At 41.4% G+C, this 20,901-nt stretch overlaps 1 protein-coding gene across 2 annotated transcripts in view; it reads right to left on the bottom strand.

Moving 5' to 3' along the window:
* The window catches only part of PBK (PDZ binding kinase), a 66,515-nt gene extending 46,987 nt beyond the window's left edge, over positions 1-19,528 (bottom strand). The window contains exon 1 of one of the 2 annotated variants that reach the window (XM_049865708.1): positions 19,449-19,528. The gene's annotated coding sequence lies outside the window, so the exon portion shown is untranslated. Of the gene's footprint in view, positions 1-19,325 lie in introns of both variants that reach the window. The other variant, XM_049865707.1, reaches the window with a different exon arrangement.
* Positions 19,529-20,901: the final 1,373 nt, after the last annotated feature.

Genomic DNA, 20,901 nt, shown 5'->3' with positions numbered 1-20,901 from the left:
ATGACTACTAATGACCCAGACCCTTCAGGAAGGAAGGTCTGGGTAACCCCACCAGGCCAAGAACCAAGACCAGCTGATGTGCTTGCTGAGGGCAAAGGGAATATGGGATGGGTGGTGGAAGATGGTAGTTCTAAATGCCAGTATGGCCATATGACCAGTTGCAGAAAACAAGGGCTGTAATTGCTATGAGTATTTCTGCTTTGTATCTGTGCACCAAATATTTTTGTTTTCTTCATTTATAAAATATAAGATGTAAACAGGGCTGGTGTGTTTTCGGTTGTATGCATGTTAGTTGTATCATGTTAGGTGCAAGTATGACTTTATAACTGCCTTTATTCAGAGATTATGTATAGTTTAAGGAGATGTGTACATATGCCAAGTTGACAAGGGGTGGACTGTGATGGTTAAGATTGTGTGTCAACTTGGCTGGGCCACAATTCTCAGTGTTTAAAGGTGATCACTCCCAAGATGGAATATGCTGTGAGTAGCCAATCAGTTGAAGGGGAGTTTCCTTGGGGGTATGGCCGGCATCTGAATATAAGCAGACGTTCTGGCTTTTTGCTCACTCTGGATCCTGCAGCTGCCTCCTGTTCGTCTGACCTCCAGTTCTTGGGACTTAAGCTGTCAGTTTATCTGCTAATCTTGGGATTCATCAATCTTCACAGCCTGTGAGCAGAAGCCCTGCCCTCTGACCTACTGATCTTGTGTTCACCAGCCCCTGCAGCTATGTGAATCAGGAGAAGCCTTGAGGTCTGCCTGGCAATCTTGGGATTTGCCGATCTTCACAGCCTGTGAGCAAGAGCCCTTCTCTCCAACCTGCCAATCTTGGGTTCCCTAGCCCCTGCGGCTATATGAATCGAGAGAAGCCTCTACCCTGATCCATGGACTTGGGATGTTCCAGCCTCTACAATCGCATAAACTGTCTCCTTGATTCAAATCTCTCTCTATAAATATATTTAAATGCTTTACTGGTTTTGCTTCTCTAGAGAAGCAAAAGATACAGCCTAAGATACTCTCTTTACACTGGATCAGGGATGTGATCTGAGCAAGGGTGTTACATCCCACCCTAATCCTCTTTAACTACAGGCGGAGATTATGATTTATAACACACAGGAAAAATCACAAAATGGAGGACAACCACACAATACTGGGAATCATGGCCTAACCAAGTTGACAAATATATTTTGGGACACAATTAAATTCATGACTGATATGAAGAGACACTTCACCAAAGAAGACATTCAGGCAGCTAACAGATACATGAGGAAATGTTCATGATCATTAACCATTAGCCATTAGAGAAATGCAAATCAAAACTGCAGTGAGATACCATCTCACCCCAACAAGGCTGGCACTAATCCAAAAAACACAAAATAATAAATGTTGGAGAGGTTGTGGAGAGACTGGAACACATACACTGCTGCTGGGAATGCAAAAGGGTACAACCAGTTTGAAAATCGATTTGGCACTTCCTTAAAAAGCTAGAAATAGAAGTACTATACGATCCAGTAATCCCACTCCTTGGAATATATCCTAGAGAAATAAGAGCTGCCACACAAACAGATATATGCACACCCATGTTCACTGCAGCACTGCTCACAATAGCAAAAAGATGGAAATAACCTAGGTGTCCATCAACAGATGAATGGATAAACAAATTATGGTACACATAATGAAATACTATGCAACGGAAAAGAACAATGATGAATCTGTGAAATATCTCACAACACAGATGAATCTGGAGGGCATTATGCTGAGTGAAATTAGTCAGTTGCAAAAGGACAAATATTGTATAAGACCACTACTATAAGAACTCAAGACAAAGTTTAAACACAGAAGAAAACATTCTTTCATGGTTAGGAGCATGAGGAGGCAATTCACTAACTAGATAGTAAACAACAATCAACTTAGGTGAAGGCAAGGACAGCACACAATACAGAGGAAGTCAGCACAACTGGACTAAACTAAAAGCTAGGAAGTTTCCTGAACACAACCAAGCACTTTGAGGGATAGAGTAGCTGGGGCTGGGGTCTGGGGACCATGGTTTCAGGGTACATCTAGGTCAACTGGCATAACAAAGTTTATTAAGAAAATGTTCTGCATCCCACCTTGGCAAGTGGCTCCTGGGGTCTTAAAAGCTTGGTGAGCAGCCATCATGATGCAACAATTTGTCCCAACCCACCTGGAGCAAAGGAAAATGAAGAACACCAAAGACACAAGGAAAATACTAGCCCAAGAGACAGTAAGGGCCACATAAAACAGATACTCCATCAGCCTGAGACCAGAAGAACTAGATGGTGCCTCATACCTTCAGTGACCACCCTGACAGGGAAAAGAACAGAATCCCTTACCGAGCAATATAAAAGTATAGAGCAGAACTCAAATTCACATAAAAAGATCAGGCTTAATGGTCTGACTGAAGCCATGGCCACCTTACACTCTGTTAAGCCAGAACTAAAATGATTCCTGAAGCCCACTCTTCAGACAAAGTTTAGACCGGACTATAAAACATAAAATGATACTCGTGAAGAGTGTGCTTCTTAGTTCATGCAGATATATGAGACCAAATGGGCTGCTCCAGTCCAGAGGCAGGATGAGATGGCAAGGTTGAATGGATACAAAAAACCAGGGGTGGAAAGGGGGAGTGTCCTGTTACATTATAGGGATTGCAACTAATGCCACATAACAATATATATAAAAATTTTTATATGAGAAATTATCTTGAGCTGTAAGCTTTCACCTCAAGCACAATTAAAAAAAACAAAAAAAGGGAAGGAAAAGTACAATTAGCCCAGCCTTCTGTTAAGTATTTTCTTCGCACTCTGTTAAGCATGAGTTCTGCAGAAGGAATTTCTATTGATCCTAAGACGAAAGAAGGTATTTTTGCTTTTCCTATTCCCAAAATTAAAAAAATTATGTGGGTTTCTCTCATTGATCGTAAGAGAAAAGAAGCTATTTTTGCTTTTCCTTTTCCCAAAATTAAAAAACAATTAAGTAGGTTTCTGGAGCTCTGCAGCTACTGTAGAACTTGAATTCATGAATTTTCCTTGTTAGCCCAACCGTTATAATAAATATTTGAAAGCCTTCGATCCAGATCCTTTCCAAATTGTATCGGAGGATCAGGAAATTGCAACTAAACTGAAAGAAGGTCTAAAAAACACACTTGCATTAGGCTTTGCTAACTACAACCTAGCATATTTTTCCCTGTTTTTACATGAAACCTCTGAAAATGCTTTAGGCATTTTAACCCAGAAACATGGAGAACATCAGAGACCAATAAGCTAATATAGTCTGCAGCTTGACCCTGTAGCTGAAGTGCACCCCTCTTGCCTCAGGGCTGTTGCTGGCACAGCTAAACTAGTTGAAACTAGACCGCAGACGTCTTAGGCTATATTCTCTAGAGAGGCAACACCAGTGAAGTTTACAAATATATATAGAAAAAAATTATATTAAGGAAATGGTCCAGGTGGTTGTAGAGGCTGGACTGTCCTAAGTCCTCGGGGTCAGGCTGGAGGCTTCTCCTGATTCACGTAGCCACAGAGGCTGGAGAACCCAAGATCTGCAAGTCAGACAGCAGGTCTCTGGCTCACAGGCTGTGAAGGTTGACAAATCCCAAAATCAGCATGTAAGCTGCTAGCTCAAGTCCCAAGAACCGGAGATCAGTCGAGCAGGAGCCAGCTGCATGATCCAGACCAAGCAAAAGTCCACAAGCCTTGCCCGAAAGTCCACCTATCTTGGAGTCAGGCCACACCCCCCAAGTAAACTCCCTTTCTCAACTGATTGGCTACTCACAGCAGATCCCATCATGGAGGTGATCACATTATATCAAATCTCATCATGGAGATGATCACATAATTATACGACTCCAAATTAAATCATATCTGCCAAACCACTGAGAATCATGGCCTAGCCAAGCTGACACACAACCTTAATGAGCACAGCAGACAGTGCTGGGAAATTTTCCAAATGTTTATGTTCCCCATGCAGTATCTGCTACTTTGACCCAACATCTCTCAGCCAGTCGACTCACTTCCTATGAAGTGCTCCTCCTGGCTGCACCTAATATTAGACTACATTCTAAAAAAATAAAAAATTCTAGAGCTTGTTTAAATCTCGTCACTCTCCTTCTTGAAACTGACAATAAGAAATATCCAGCACATGATTGCTTAAATTTAACTGAAAAGCTCTTAACACCCCAAAAAGATTTAAGAGAAACTTCTTTGGCTAATCCTGATTTAGTTCTATTTGTTGATGGCTCCTATTTGAAACCTGATCCTACTAGCTCTCGCTATCAGGCTGGATATGCCGTCATAACCTCTAATGAGGTTCTTGAAAGTCAAGCCCTTCCCAAAGCTACTTCAGCCCAACAAGCTGAATTGCTCTTATTAACCCAAAAAAAAAAAAAAAAAAAAACACTCATTGTCAAGTCAATTCTGAATCATAGTGACCCTACGGGGTTGTATTAGAGCCTGCAAGCTTGCTAAAAGAAGGTCCTTGAATGTTTCCATGGATTCTAATTATGACTTCAGAGTGACTCATGATTTTGGCATTTTATGGAACCAGAGAAGCTTTCTAACCTCTTCTGGAACTGCCATTAAAATGGAGCTTTAGTAGCAGACTGTTTACACACTTTATTACTGCCCTCTGAGACTGCTATAATAAAAATACAGGCTCATCAACCTAAAGGAATCCCTCAAACTGCAGAGATAAGAGGGAACAACCTTGTCGATAAAGCAGCCAAACAAATCACCTCTCAAGTTATCTTAGGCCTAATGAAAAAAGAAAAAGATTACCCTGATTTGTTCATAAAAAATCATAACCTTAGTGAATTAACTTTAGAAAAATTATTTAAAACCCAGCAATTAGTTAAAACTGAGGAAATGGAAAAAAGCAGCTCGTTATCAGGATTCCATAACCAAATAACGGTTAGGGCCTGATCAGAATCTTGTCTTACCTAAATCATTTCGTGCACCTATGTTGAAAGCTCTCCATGAAAGATCCCATTTAGGACGAGAGAAAGTGTTTAAAATTTTGAAGAAATACTGGTGGGTACAATGTTTTGAGGCTGCCAAGCATGTTGTCTCTCATTGCTCTATTTGTTCCTGCTGTAACTCAGGCAAACCTTTTAAAGTTTCATCTGAGAAATACTCATTTCCTTGAGCACCTATGCTTGAATGGAAGTTAGATTTTATCCAGCTCTCACCTTCAAATGGTTATAAATATATACTAGTGATGATCTGCAGATTTTCACACTGGGTAGAGGCCTTTCCTAGTCCCCATGCCACTGCAATATTTGTAGCTAAGAAACTTCTTGAAAACATAATTCTCTCTTGGTGAGCACCAACAAGACTTTGTAGTGACAACGGGCCCATTTTACTAGACAAGTAACTAAAGAAATATTGAAGATTTTTCCTACTTATAAAGACTTCATTGCCCTCACCATGCATAATCTTCCAGGCTAGTAGAAAGAACAAATGGTATAATAAAAACCCAGTTGACCAAACTTTCTGATCTCTGAGCTTATTTAGATTAAGATCCTCCCCTGCGTCCTAAATTTGAGGTCCACTCAGTTTGGGCCACATAAATTAACCCCATGTAAAAATATTACTGGAAGACCTATGGCCCTTCCTTATTTCTCAACCCATACTGATTATTTAGTTAAACCTGAATTATTGAAATATTGTAAGTCTTTGATTCAGTACCCTAAAGAGCACCTTTCACAAGCCAAAGAAGCTTTTACAGCCCAAATTTAGAAACACATAAACTACCTATTAATGAACCAGGTGACTATGTATATTGGAAGAGGCACCAATTAAAAAGGTTCCCTGGATGCTCATTGGAAAGGATCATATTTGATCCTTCTACACTAACTCTTGTGCCAATTAAATTACCAGGTGCTAAAACTTAGATCCATCTGTCTCATTTAGAGAAGGTTAAAGCCCCTATTTGGACTGTTACATCTACAGAAGGACTTAAACTGAAGTTCAAACACCCTGTGGCTAGAAGCAGATAACACTGTAAGTAGACAATTCCTCCCAAGATCATGGAACAAGACCTCACGCAAGCTCTTGAAATTATTGGACTTTGTTTTTGAGATTGCCTTATTTACCAAGCTTGAGTTTATTGAGTGGTAAGAACTGTTTATGCAGACTACTGACATTTCTGCAATTTGCTTCATACTTGTAGCTCTCCTTCTCTTGATTGCTAAACTTTCTATTATCCCTTGTTTTAATATCCTCTTTTTTCCACACAAGTAACTTTATCACAGCTATTATTTTTATAATATTTGCCTTATTGTATTACTTTTCAGTTACTATTCTTACACTACGAAGCCTTTAAGTATTTTCTTACTGTAAATCATGACTCGTTGACGTCTAGCATGATAATGCCTTTGTTAGATTAGCTCAATCAGTAGCTAGTGCCAGTAATCTGACTGGCTGTAGGATTTGTCATCAAGTCCCAAAATCTGGACATACAAATTCAGACCGACCCCTTAGCTATGCCTGTGTTTAACTATAGCTCCGTACCTGATTCTGTTGTAAATCCTAGTATTTCCTTTAAAAAGGCTACACATGTCAGGTTGTGGCAGCCTCTAAAATTGTTAACAATCCTCAGGTGCCATGTTTCAATTTAACTCAAAACCCTCAATTCAGTGATACAGAGGAAAGTTTGAAAAACTGTACCAAAAATACAGAGAAGCTTTATCCATATACTGATTGTTCACTCATATGCCCAAGGAATTCCAGCTATCTTCAAACTTTTATACAAGAACCTTGCAGCAGTACCAAAGGAAAGCCACCCTTTTGTTATGGCATTTACCGGCCAACATATTGGGGGCTGTTGTCTATTTGTAATAACTCTTTGACTGAAGAATGGCTTGAAAAAGTCAACCAAACCATTCCTTCTTCACAAAATAACACCGGAAATAATACGACCTGTGTTCCTCATAGAGATGTATTTTTATGTGGGGGATCAAAATACCCCATTAAGAAAAAGCCAAATCCAAATAACCCTGTACTTGGGCATTACCATGCCTAGGTAGTTTAAAAATGACAAGTCAATGTACGTTTGGCTTTTTAGGGTTTCCCCTGAATTCCCACTCTTAATAATGAAAGTGTACACTGGACCAAGATCCAAAACTCTTTTCGCAACACAAAAGAAATTATGAAAACTCTATAATGGACAGATCCAGGGATGGATGGGCATTCCTTGGGGGACTTTTTCTACTTGTGGGTATACACAAACTTGAAAAATCTATTCACAATTGGTCTGCCACTGTGCTCTAAATAACAAATGAACTAGCTGACAGCACAGAAGTGCAACAAGAATCTTTAAACTCTATTGCCAAAGTTGTGTTGGATCATAGAATTGCCCTTGATTTTTATTCTAGCACAACAAGGAGAGGTTCGTGCAATCGTTAATACCACTTTTTGTACCTGGATAAATATATCAAAAGTAGAACAAGATGTTAAACAAGTCCAACAGAAAGCTACATGGCTTCAACTACCCCCTATGCCCAAGTCCCCCTTTTCTTGATATTTTTAGTTAGCTATACTGAAATTGGTTCTAGCTACCCTCAATTTTACAAACTGGACTAATTCCTTTAATTGCCATAATCATTATTATAGAATTAATCAAATGTCTTATGAAATATTTTTCAAATGCTTGTACTCACAATGCAACTCGACTTGCTATAAAAAAGGTCATATATTTTGAAGAAACAGTAATTCCTTAGAGGATAGTTTGGATTTCACCTTGGCCAATGCCCCTCTCTGCCAAGTATTCCTATTAATTTGGCCCTGCTCTTACATACCCATTCTTAAAAGATCACAGAAAAAGAGGTCCAAGCTGTGGCACTGTGAAGATTCTGCCCTTATGGAGAGCATCTGGGGTCTTAAAATCCTATTTTAAATAGGTAACCATCTAATAAATACAAGGAAAATAAGTCCACGTAGAAGAGACTCTTATAATAGTGATCAGTGACTTTCTACAGAAGTTCTTGATCAAAAGTTGTATGGAGGGGTGTAGGAGAGGCTTCTGTCGAAAATGTAGGCCTAACTACATTTTTGCTGTTTATGGCTCAGTCTGAGCTGCCTCTCAAAAGTCAGCTAACCAGGCTACTTCAGGAAGCCTGCGGGCTCCCCTCGCCTCCCTTTCTCTCATAGTACACTCTCAGGAAGAACATTTACACAGGACAGTCCCCAAAATATCCCTAGATTAACAAGATGTTAACTAACTCAAATTTTATGATGAGCAAAACAATGTTGAAGGATCTCATAACTGACCTGTTTCTATTAAAGCATTATTTTGTAAATGTCAATCAGAATTTTTTCCTTGAAATCCCTGTGTTTTCTGTACCATAAATTTTGTGAAAAATTCCTTTTGTCAGAGTGCTTTCATGAATCCTCATGAAGTGTTGCCTGGTCCAGCTCACCTTATTCCTTCAATAAAACTCTTTGCTTTCATTTTGTTTTTTCTTCCACAATTATAGGGCTTCTTAGGGAAGTAACAGGTTACAATTCAGGTTCAGGAATGCTCAGGATACAGTTCTTCCATCAGGACAGCCTCTTTTCAGCTGTGCCTACAGGCACACCTCTCTCTGGCCCCTCAACCTCTGCCTTGCTTGGGCAAGTGTTACCAAGCTCTTTTAGCTCTGCCGATAAGTGCCCCGAGGCACTCCACTTCACCAGTAAGCTTCCACCTAAGGCACTCAGCTCTAGCTCCATGGGCTGACAAACCTAGCTCCAAGTGCCCAAAGGCACCTTATTCTCAGCAAGCCTCTTGCCCAAACGCATTCAGCTTTCTCATTCTGTGGGCCAGGAAGCCCACTGTGCCATCTTCTGCTGGTCTCTCCTGCCACTGTTTCTCTGCCACCGCTTCTTGTCATCTTTAGTGTTACAGCTCTCTCAATCTCCTAGTTCCAGGGATCTTAGAACAGGGATCCTGGGTTTAAAGAACGCGTTCCGCTCTTGCCCCTTCTTCCTTGGTGGTGGTGAGATCCTCTCCTCCCACCTCTGGGATAGTTCATCTTAAGCCTAGCTAGATGACAAAACTGACCAATCCCCTTGGTAGGCCACAATTACCTTATTTGCACAGTCACACCTGTTATTTTTTGTTAGGTGCTGTGGAGTCGCTTCCAACTCATAGCAACCCTATGCACAACAGAACGAAACACTACCCGGTCCTGCGCCATCCTCACAATCCTCACAGTGCATTCATTCACCCGTTCATTTGAGCAAGCGGGCTGTGGCACACGCTGGGCGTGCATATGTGCATGGAAGCGGCCCCTCCCACCGCACTGCATGCTGCCCAGAGTGGGCGGACACACCAACTGGCCCACACCCCACCCGAGGCAAGGCAGACCCCCTGCCCGCCCCAGCAACCACAATGGCAACAGCAAGGACACCTAGATGGGAGTTATAGGACCACAGCAAGAAAGTCCACACAAAAGCAATGCATCACACCACAGGCCACCCTTGGCTTTTCTTGTCATGGTTCTTTCATACTTGCAGGATAACTTCCCCATCCCTTTCATTTCACCAGTTCAAAACAGTCATTAACAATTAGTTCTTCCATAGAGCAATAGACCTAAAGGTGAGATTACTCAGGTATCTGCCATTCAGGTCCGCTGCAGGTGTCCATCTGATCTGGTCAAGCTCTCCAAAAATCACCTTGGCTTCACCCTTCCTGGTGTCAGATAAAATTTAACTGAGAGAAGATTATTCCCTTGCTCTGAGCCTCACAAGGTATCAGCATAGGAAACCTTTAGGAAATTTAGGTTCAGCCACTGTACTCCAGTCCAGCAGTGCCTCCCCCTTAGTCTACTCTTTCACACTTACAGCTTCTACAATTACAGTTTTTACAATCATAATTAACCCTGTTAATAATCAACACTCACAATTGAATCATATATAATACTCCATCCCAGGTCCATCAGGAAAATAGAGCCTTCAAATAAACACATAATCCTTTAAACATTCCAGTTCCATCTCCACTTCTCCATACCTACTCTGTTTAATTTTAACAGAGATTTCAGTTAGCTCTTTGACAATATTAACAATATCACTCTGGCTTCTGTGCTTGTTAGCTGAAGGGGAATTAGGCTGGGAGCAATCCTATCAATAGGTGGCTATTACAATAATCCAGGAAAGGTGCTAGTGTCTTGAATCAGAGTAGTAACAGTGGAGATGGTGAGAAATGGTTGGATTCTGGATATATTTTGAATGTGGAGCTAACAGGATTTCCTGATGTTTGGATTTTGACTAGGAATGAAAGAAAAGTCAAGAAAAGCCATTTTCTGGATTCAGTAACAAGAAAAATAGGGGTGCTATTAATTGAGATTAGGAACTAAGTTTTTTACGCCTTATTAGATATCCAGGGTGAAATGCCAAATAGGGAGCTGAATATAGCTTTGGAATCCAAAGTAAAAATATAAGTTTGTGGGATATCAGCATATGCATGGTATTTAAAGCCAAGAGGCTGGATAAGATCACCTAGAGAGTAAGTATAAATAGAAAATAGGTAGCCATAAGGCATTCCAATATAAGAAATGAACAAACAAAGCAGCCTCAGGAAGGGCCAGTGAGGGATACAAAAAAAATCACAGCAAGTATGGAGTCTTAAAGAGATCTTATTGCCACATAACACTCATTGTCTTTTCCCTTTTAGCATAAAGAAGATTTGATATTCAGAAACAGCCTAAGTTTAATGTATATATTGTATATACATATTCAATATACACTAATTGCTAGATAATCATACCAGTTCTATATCACAAGATTTTAATGAAGATAAAACCAAACCCATTGCCATCAAGTTGATTCCAACCCTATAGGACAGAGCAGAATTGCCCCATAGAGTTTCCAAGGCTGTAAATCTTTACAGAACCAGAGTGCCACATCCTTCTCCTGTGGAGCAGCTGGTGGGTTCAAACCACTAACCTTGTGGTTAGCAGCCAAGCACTTAACCACTGCACCACCAGGGATCCTCTTAATGAATAAATGAATGGCAGCATAAAATTGTGAATATTTTAGACAAAGATAACTTAGAAATTTACACTAATATGACTGTGGGCTGAATTTCATAAATACTTTGTACAGTACTTAAAACAAAACAAAATTAAACCCAAACTCGTTGCTGTTGATTTTCTGACTCGTGTTACAGAGCAGAACCAAGCTCTACAGGGTTTTTTTTGGCTGTAATCTTTAGGGAAGCAGTTTATCAGGTCTTTCTTCCAATGCGCCCATTGGGTGAGTTTGAACCGCTAACCTTTCAGTTAACACTCAAGCGCAAACCACAAACCAGGGACTTTAGTATATTTTTAAAAACCATGTAGTACTCTTTAAAGTGCAGTACTAAAAAGTTAACAGGGCTCAGCAAGCTAATCAACAGACTTACTGGATCAACTGTCAGTAACTTTTTGGACTCCAAGCCACCCTGGGACTAAACAAATATCTAGATACCACTAGCAAACCTAAGGTGTAAATGGACAGCAGAATATGGAAATATAAAAAAACAAGGGAAAAAGTAAAGGTAATGGGAAAGGAGAAGCAACATAGAGGTAGAAAGTAGAATAGGAAAGAAAGAGAAAGACTGGATCTGATTATTTCTAAGGTCTTTTTAAGACTTTACTCCCCGAGGAGCCTATTAGGATTCCTGGGAGTAGAGCTACAAAGTATTTCTTCCCTCAGCCAAGAGCTTACAGAGAGCTGGTTGTTAAAATCTTTCTCTCAGCTGTAACTAACACCCAGTTGTCTCACCTGAAAATCAGAAGCATGATTACTTGAAGGGGGTCAAAGGAGGAAACTGCAATAGCTGAAATATGCTTCCTCCTCCTTTCTCACAAATCCTTCAACAGCTCAGGCCTTAGAGTTGGAATTGAGACTCACTCAGCTGAGGTCATGAACAGCTTCCATCAGGCACAAGGCCCTGTATTGGGATCTGGTACTGATGTCCCTAAAGCATAAGAATGGGTCTTGCCTCAAGCAGGGCCTCACAGTATTCATCTATAAAACAAAGGCAGCTTGAAAGGTCAAAGGTTCCCAAGTCTGTCTAAACATCCTATTCTCCTATGGAACATCTATAAAAAGTACAGATTCCCAGGCTTCACTTTGAGAAAAAGTGAATGTCTTCCTTGAAACCCACAGTCTCTCCCGAGATTAAGATGTGCACTCAGATAAATTGCCTTCAGCGACAGAGCCAAGATGGCACTTAGCCAGACACACCACACCATCCCTCTACAGCAAAGACCCAAAAACCAAGTGAAACAGACAAAGATGACAATCCTGGAACCCTGAGGATCAAACGAAAGGATAAAGAAATAGATCAAATAACGACTGGAAGAAGAAACTGATGGAAAAAAGCAAACAAGGAGAGATACGGAGCAGAGATGCCCTCCCAGCCAGATTGGCACAGCGTGGCCATCTTGAGACAAAGCCAGTAGGGAACCTGGGTGAGGTGCACAGGAAGATAACCACACAGGATTTCCAACAAGAGACAGAGAAACTGCGTAGACATACCAGCAGTGAAGCAAGGTGTCCAGGACATGAACCGGATCTAATGAGGGAAAGTACAGGAAGGAAGGTGAGAATTCTAGGAATCCCAGTGTCCATAGAGCAGGGAGGGGGCTAGGACCCAAAGACAGGGCTATTCAACAGCAGTGGTCCCCAGTCATTGGGATAGGTGGCACACACAGAACAAGAGATTCACAGAGCATCAGCAGGAGGTTCCCAATCTGACCAGAATATGGGCAGCCCCCTCTTCTCACACTTAGTCGGGGCCAGGTGCCAATTGTGGGCAGCAGCCAATGGGAAGTAGAAAGGCACTCTTGCCCATTGACCAGAGAAGCACACTTTCCCTCAACCCACCCTCCTCAGCCCCAACATCCCCATAGCCTTGAAAGCCAGGGACCACAACACGAGCCCCTCCCTTTCCCCCCCACCGAACCCCATCACAACCTCCACCGTCAGCCGACTCCACTGAGTGGCTGCCCCACTAAGTGGCAGTGGCAGAGTGCCCCAGCACTCACCCAGCGGTTGTCCTCCCCGCCCCTCTCGTCTGCTGTCCCCACTGAGCAGCAGTAGCAGAGTGCACTGGAGATCACCTGGCCACTACCCCACCCCACCGCTTCTACCTGTCAACCCCACCAGACAGCAGCAGAATGCTCCCTCTCCTGCCCTGCCCCTCCCACCCACCCTGCCCCTCCCACCCACCCTGCCCCTCCCACCAGCTGAACCCAAGTTGTGGCAGCAGAGCACGCGCTCCCCAACCTGCCTGCCTCGTGCCTCCCACTCAGAGATATCCTTGAGCGGCGGCAGCAGTAAAATACACAGGAGCTTTCCCACCCATCCCCCCTGCCCACTGACCCCCACTGAGTATTGGCGGAGCACTCTGATGTTCCCCTGCTCAGCTGCCCTGGCCCTCCTGCCCACTGACCCGTCCCGAATAGCAGTGGAGGAGTGCTCCTCTGCTTCCCCTGCTGCCCACTCTGACCCTCCTGCATGCTCACCCAAGTGGCAGTGACAGAGCTCTCCAATGCTCCACCAGCTGCCCACCCCACCTCTCCCACCCGCCACCCCACCTACCCATTGAGCAGCTGTGAGCATTCCCATGCTGCTGGACCAGTGAGAGCCAGCAGCCAACACCTGCCCAGCCCACCCTCAGCCATCATGCACGACCAAGAACAGAACACCCTATCCCATCCACCAGGAGACAGGTGAAGAATGCTCCTGGCCGACAGACAAGCAATCAGTGAAGCACTCCCAACTCACTCATTCTGATATATCAAAACAAAACAAAACCAAAAATCAGGATGAAAAAACCATACATATAATCAACTATTAAGTAAAATAACACCTTAATGCCTCAGAGACAAGAGACGGTATCAAATCATATAAAGAAGCAGGACAAGATAGCTTAAGCAACTCGTAAAAATAAAAGGGCAGAAAACCTTCCTGAGGAAGAAATGGTAATGGAACTGACTGATAAGGAACTCAAAGCATTTATATATAAGACCCTCAAAGAGCTATGGAAAGAGATCAAGGAAAACATGGATAAAACCAAGGAGAACACACACAAAACTCTAGAAGAATTCAGGAATACAAGAATAAAATGACAAAATAAATGGACAACTAGAAATGATACAAAAACAGCAACTAGAAATACAGAAGATTAACAAAATTTCAGAAATAAATAACTTAATGGAAGGACACAAGAGAAGAACTTAATCAATGGAAGCCAGAATCAGCAAATAGAGAGCAAATCCCTTAATACTAATTTGTTGGAGGAACAACCAGAAAAAAGAATGAAGAAAAATAAAGAAAGGCTAAGAGTTATCTGGGAGACTATCAAGAGGAATAATTTACACGTGAACAAAATTCCAGAACAAGAGGAGACCAAAAAAAAAAAAAAATCACAGAGAGAATTTTTAGAGATTTGCTGGCAGAAAACTTCCTTAATACCATGAAAGTTGAGAAGATATCCATCCAGGAAGTTCAATGAACCCCATACAGGACAGACTCCAAAAGAAAGTCACCAAGACACCATAATCAAATTCTCCAAAACCAAAGACAAAGAGAGAATCCTCAGAGCAGCTCAGGAAAGATGAAATGTTACCTACAAAGCAAAACCAGTAAGACTAACCTCTTATTTCCTGGCAGAAACCATGCAGGCAAGAAGGCAGTGGGATGACATATGTAAAACTCTGAAAGAAAAAAAAAAAAAAAAACTGCCAACCCCACAATCAACCAACTTGATCTCATAGACATATACAGATTTCATATACATATACAGAACACTCCACCCAACAGCAGCAAAGTATACATTGTTTTTAGCACATGGAACATTCTACAGAATAGGCCACATTTTAGGCCATAAAGCAAGCCTTAACAAAATCCCAAACATCCAAATACAAAGAATCTCCTGTGATCATAATGCCATAAAAATAGAAATCAGTAACAGAAACAGAAAGAAAAAAAAAAATCAAATGCATGGAAAATAAACAACATCTTGAAAAAAACTACTGGACTATAAAAGAAATCAAGGATGGAATAAAAAAATTGATAGAATCCAATGAGAATGAACAGATTATAACAGAATACTGGAGCCCTGGTGACACAGCTACGGCTGCTAACCAAAAGGTCAGCAGTTCAAATCCACCGGGCACTCCTTAGAAACCTTACGAGGCAGTTCTACTCTGTCCTATAGGGTCACTACGAGTTGGAATCGACTCAACGGCAATGAATTTGGTTTTTTGGTTATGGCTGCTAACCAGAAAGACTGGCAGTTTGAATCCACCAGGAAACCCTATGGGGCAATTCTACTCTGTTCTCTAGGGTCGCTATAGTCAGAATCCACTTGATGGCAAGGAGTTAACAGAATACTATGAAAAATTGTACTCCAACAAATTCAAAAACCTAGAAGAAACAGACAAATTTCTAGAAACACACTACCTACTTAAACTAACACAAACTGAGGTAGAAAAACTAAACAGGCCCATAACAAAAGAAGAAATTGACAAGATAATTAAAAAATTCTCAACGACAATAAAAAAACCCTGGCCCAGATGGCTTCACTGGAGAATTCCACTAAACTTTCAAAGAAGAGCTCACACCAATACTAGTCAAACTATTTCAGCACGTAGAAAAGGAAGGAATACTCCCAAACTCATTCTATGAAGCCAGCATAACCCTGACACGATAGCCAGGTAAAGGCACCACAAAAAAAGAAAACTACAGACCAATATCCCTCATGAAAAAAATGGGCAAAGGACATGAACAGACACTTCAAAGAGGACATTCAAGCGGCTAACAAACACAAAGAGATGCTCACGATCATTTAAAAAAAAAAAAAATTCACCCTCAGACAAAGACTAGGCAAGCCCACAAAACAAAACAGAACCGGACTGAATAGGCGCATCAGCCCAGGGGCAAGGACGAGAAGGCAAGAGGGGACAGGAAAGCAGGTAACAGGAAACCCAAGGTCAAGAAGGAAAATGTTGACATATCATAGGGTTGGCAACCAATGTCATAAAACAATATGTCTATTGTTTAATGAGTAATTTGCTCTGTAAACCTTCATCTAAAGTACAATAAAAAAAAAAAAATCACTTATGTTACCACCCAGAAATAAACACTGTTCTATTTTGATGTAAAAAGTAATGATAATAAATAAATTTGTAATCCAAATAAACATTAATTAAGAAAAAAAAAAAAAACCCAACCCATTGTCAAGTCGATTCAGACTTACAGTGACCCTACAGGCCAGAGCAGAACTGCCCCACAGGGTTTCCAAGGAGCAACTGGTGGATTTGAACCGCCAACATTTTGGTTAGCAGCCAAGCTCTTAACCACTACACCACCAGGCTGCTGTCATTAAAAAAAAAAAAAAAAAAATTTTTTTACATTAGCCATTAAAAAAAACCAAACCCACTGCTGTTGGGTCGATTCCAACTCATAGCGACCCTACAGGACAGAGTAGAACTGCCCCATAGAGTTTCCAAGGAGTGCCTGGTGGATTCAAACTGCCAACCTCTCGGGTAACAGCTGTAGCACTTAACCACTACACCACTAGGGTTTCCCATTAGCCACTAAAAAAAGAGAGAGATACAAATCAAAACTGTAATGAGATACCATTTCGCCTTGGCAACAATGGCACTGATCAAAAAAACAAAAAACCAGCAAATGCTGGTGAGGCTGTGATGTGACTGGAACTCTTATAAACGCTGCTGGTGAGAATGTAAAATGGTGCAAAAACTATGGAAAATATGGCACTTTCTTGAAACGCTAGAAATAGAAAACCATATGATCTAGCAATCCTACTCCTAGGTATATATATCCTAAGGAAATAAGAGCTGTCACGTGAATAGATATATGCACACCCATGTTCACTGCAGCATTATTCACAATAGCAAAAAGATGGAAACAACCTAAGTGCCCAACAGGTAAACTGATAAACAAATTGTGGTACATAACACAATGGAATACAACACGATGAAGAACAGTGATGAATCCACGAAACATCTCATAACATGGATAAATCTGGAGGACATAATGATGAGTGAAATAAGCCAATCACAAAAGGATGAATATTGTATGAGATCACTATTATAAAAAGTCAAGAAAAGGTATACACACAGAAAGAACCATTATTTGATGGCTACCAGGGATGAGAGGGGGAGGGAGGGAGAATCACTACCTAGATAGTAGAGTCCTCTCTAGGTATCTGGTGGGGGATTGTTTCCAGAACAGATACCAAAATCTGAGAATGTTCCAGTCCCTTATGTAAAACGGCATAGTGTTTGCATATACACATCCTTTCTCTACTTTAAATTATCTCTAGATTACTTATAACACCTAATAAAATGTTAATGCCGTGTAAATAGTTGTTATACTGTATTGCCCCGAGAATAACACCTAATAAAATGTTAACGCCGTGTAAATAGTTGTTATACTGTATTGCCCCGAGATAGCACTTTACATTCCCTCTTAGCGTTTGAGGTATTGCTTTGACCACTTAAGTGCTATTAGGAGCATTTTTTCACAGAAACAAAGAGTACACAGGGAGCAGAACTAACGAGAAGAATGCTCAAACAAGAGTGCTGGAGAGAGACTGACGATCTGAGAAATGGAGGAGGTTACACATCATTTCATTCCCATGGATTCGGCATAGTCCTTGGTGCTTGGCAAATTCAAATTTTGCTTTTTGGCATTTTTTTTCCCCAAATATTTCCGACCCACAGTTGGTTGAATCTGCAAATGGATATGGGGGGCTAACTATAGATATGTCAATATTGGTGAAGGGAAAGACAATACACAATATGGGGGAAGTCTGCACAACCAAACCAAGACAAAGGAAGACACTGAGAGGTACACAGGAATAAAGGGCGACTACAGTAAATAAAATACTATAACATATCTAATCCTGCAATAACAGTAATGACAAACAATAACTTACAAGAAGATATAGTTAGATATGTATGTTAAATAGGTATGGGAAGTTGTACAGGAATACACCTGTGTGCTTACACAAGTATAGTTGTGGATATTTCTACCGACATATACGTAAGTACAGCATGTATATTCATATACATAATAGAGCACATAAGAGGCACAGTTACGGAAACGTCTTAGACATAACCAAACACCTCAAAAGGCTGAGCTATTGAGCTTGGTGGCATAGTGGTTAAGTGCTATGGCTGCTAACCAAAGGGCTGGCAGTTCAAATCCACCAGGCACTCCTTGGAAACTCTATGGGGCAGTTCTACTCTGTCCTATCGGGTCGCTATGAGTTGGATTCGACTTGACCGCACTGGTTTTGGTTTGGTTTTTTGGTACTGAGCTTGAAGGCTAAGGACCATAGTCCTGGAGATCATCTAGGTCAAATGATGTAACACAGTTCATAATGTTCTGCATCCTAGTCTGGTGAGTAGTGTCCAGGGTCTTAAAAGTTCTCCAGTGGCCATCTGTGATGTGACTACTGGTCTCTTCCTGCCTGGAGCAAAAGAAAATGAAGAAAACCAAAGACTCAAGGAAGCAATTAGTCCAAAGGACTAATGGCCCACCTGAACCACAGCCTCCTCTGAGACTAGAAGAACTAGATGGCGCCTGGCTACCACTATGGACTACTTTGACCGGTTAGAATGGGTGAAAAATGTAGAACAAAACTCAAATTCATTTAAAAAAAAAAAAAAAAGACCAGACTAACTGGTCTGATAGAGACTGAAGGAACCCCGGAGACTACTGTCCTAGAACGGCCTTCTAACTGGAAACCGAAGACACTCCCGGAGTCCACCTCTCAGCCAAATTAATAGTCTGGCCTATAAAATAAACAATAACACCCGTGAGGAATGTGCTCCTTAGAATAGTCAACTGTACGAGACCAAAAAGGGCAGCGTTTGCCCCAAAGCAAAGAGGAAAGTAGGGAAGGGCAGGGAAACCGGACAAATGGAAACGGGGAATCAGGGAGGAAACGGAGAGTGCTGACACATTGCGGGGATTGCAACCAAAGTCGCGGAACAATTTGCGTATGAAATATTGATGGGAAAACTACTTTGCTACTCACATAGAGCACAATAAAATGTTAAAAAATATATATGCACTCGGGTTTGGATGGCAATGAACAAAGATGATTCTTAAAATAATTTCCAGTTTAATGTCATATTCCCAATGTCTTAAACTTCCATCTAGGCTCGTAGCTACAGTGAAAGCAAAAGCAGAGGCCTCAGCTCGGGGCGCTCGGACCCCTCCCACACCCCCGAGAACCGGGCCCTTCGCTTGTTCCGGCTTAAAGCAGCCAATACTCTGAGGAGCCAGAAAAACTCCCCTTACCAGAGCCGCTCGTCGTGGCAGCGTCACCCCGCGGTACAAAAAGACCGAGCAGGCGAGAGGTCGAGGCCAAGGCCGCCTTGAAACAGGGTCCCGACTGGTCCCCAATAAGATCTCAAAGGTTACCTCAGCACACCAAAGGCCACCACACGCTTTCAGCAACAGCCGTTGGGATTTGAACAGTCCTTTCATTCAAAAGCCCGCTCTGCCCCTTCGCGGGCTCCAAACTACGGGTCGGCGCGAAGGACAGAAAAGAACGGAATCGCAGGACCTGTTTATTTTGGCCCTTCCAGTTTTCTTACTTGCTATCTAATTACCCCGTTGCCTTGGAGTCCATTCCAACTCATTGCTGCCTGCCAAATAAGAACCCTTTGAAGACAAAAGAAAGAAAGGGAGAAGCAGGAAAGGACAAACTGATTTTTATAACTATTGTCAGCCCTTTCAGAGGAAGAATCCTGGTTAAAAAAAATATATATATATATGTATATATATACATGTACATATATATATATATATATGCCTGAATTTAAGGCTGAAACTCCTCCCCAATTAGAAACACCTAGATCTGTGCTCAGATGTGTAATTATTACATATAAATTTTATTACATATTTATTTGGCGTTGAAGCACTTTAACTACAAATACATTAGCCTACAGTAACAATCCTTTTTGGCTAAGAAGAAAAACATATTTAGAAATTTCGCTAACTCTTGCAGTTACCACATTCGGGTCAACATTTACTCAGCAAATATTCATAGCGCATCTACTACGTGCCAGGCCTGTATTGAATGCCCACTGCATATGATAAACTATAGCAGTCACTACAACTGACACAAAATTGATTTAGACACAGAACTCCCCCTCCATAGGAGGTGCTTAGAGTCTTCGGGGGGTGAGGGATGGGGAAGACCCTAAAAAAAGCATACACACACACACACATAACATAATACAAAGTAGATTGGGGTTCTTCCCTAAGAGGAGCACAAACAAGGTGCTGGACATTCAGAAGAGGCGACCTCTTCAGTCTGTGGGGATTCAGCACTCAATCTGGGCATACAAAGACAGGTAGAAATGTTTGTTTAGTAAGAATTTTTATCATATAGCTACATGGCACAAATATTTATTAATACGTGTGTATGAATGTACTTGCCATCCAGTTCTGTTGAAAGTAACTTCACAGACACTACTGCCCATTTCACTTCTAAGCTCCGCTCATTTGGGGGCATGGTTTATATGTACATTGGCCACTTTGTCTCCAGGTCTTTAGAAGGAATGGGTACTCTTGCATGTATAATACAATGATGAAGTACTTTTTTTTTTTTTTTTTTAAAAAAAAGGGAGCAAGAAGTTTGTCTGGTTTTGTGGCTATCTTCCACCAGATCAATCAATAAGAATTATCTATTGCTCTATGTTCTGTATTCTGGACTGGGAAGAAAGAGGCAGCAAGGAGGCTAAAATAGTAACCCAGATAGTAAGAGGTGGCACATTCTCTCTTCTCGCCCATCTCAGCTATTCACAATAAAATAGGCATCATCAGAGAAAATCTTGCTCAACTTTCCCTCTTCTAAGTCAAATCATAG

The sequence above is a fragment of the Elephas maximus genome, chromosome 22 (genome assembly GCF_024166365.1).
Source record: "Elephas maximus indicus isolate mEleMax1 chromosome 22, mEleMax1 primary haplotype, whole genome shotgun sequence".
NCBI lineage: Eukaryota > Metazoa > Chordata > Mammalia > Proboscidea > Elephantidae > Elephas > Elephas maximus.
This window is presented reverse-complemented; position numbering and strand designations above follow the sequence as displayed.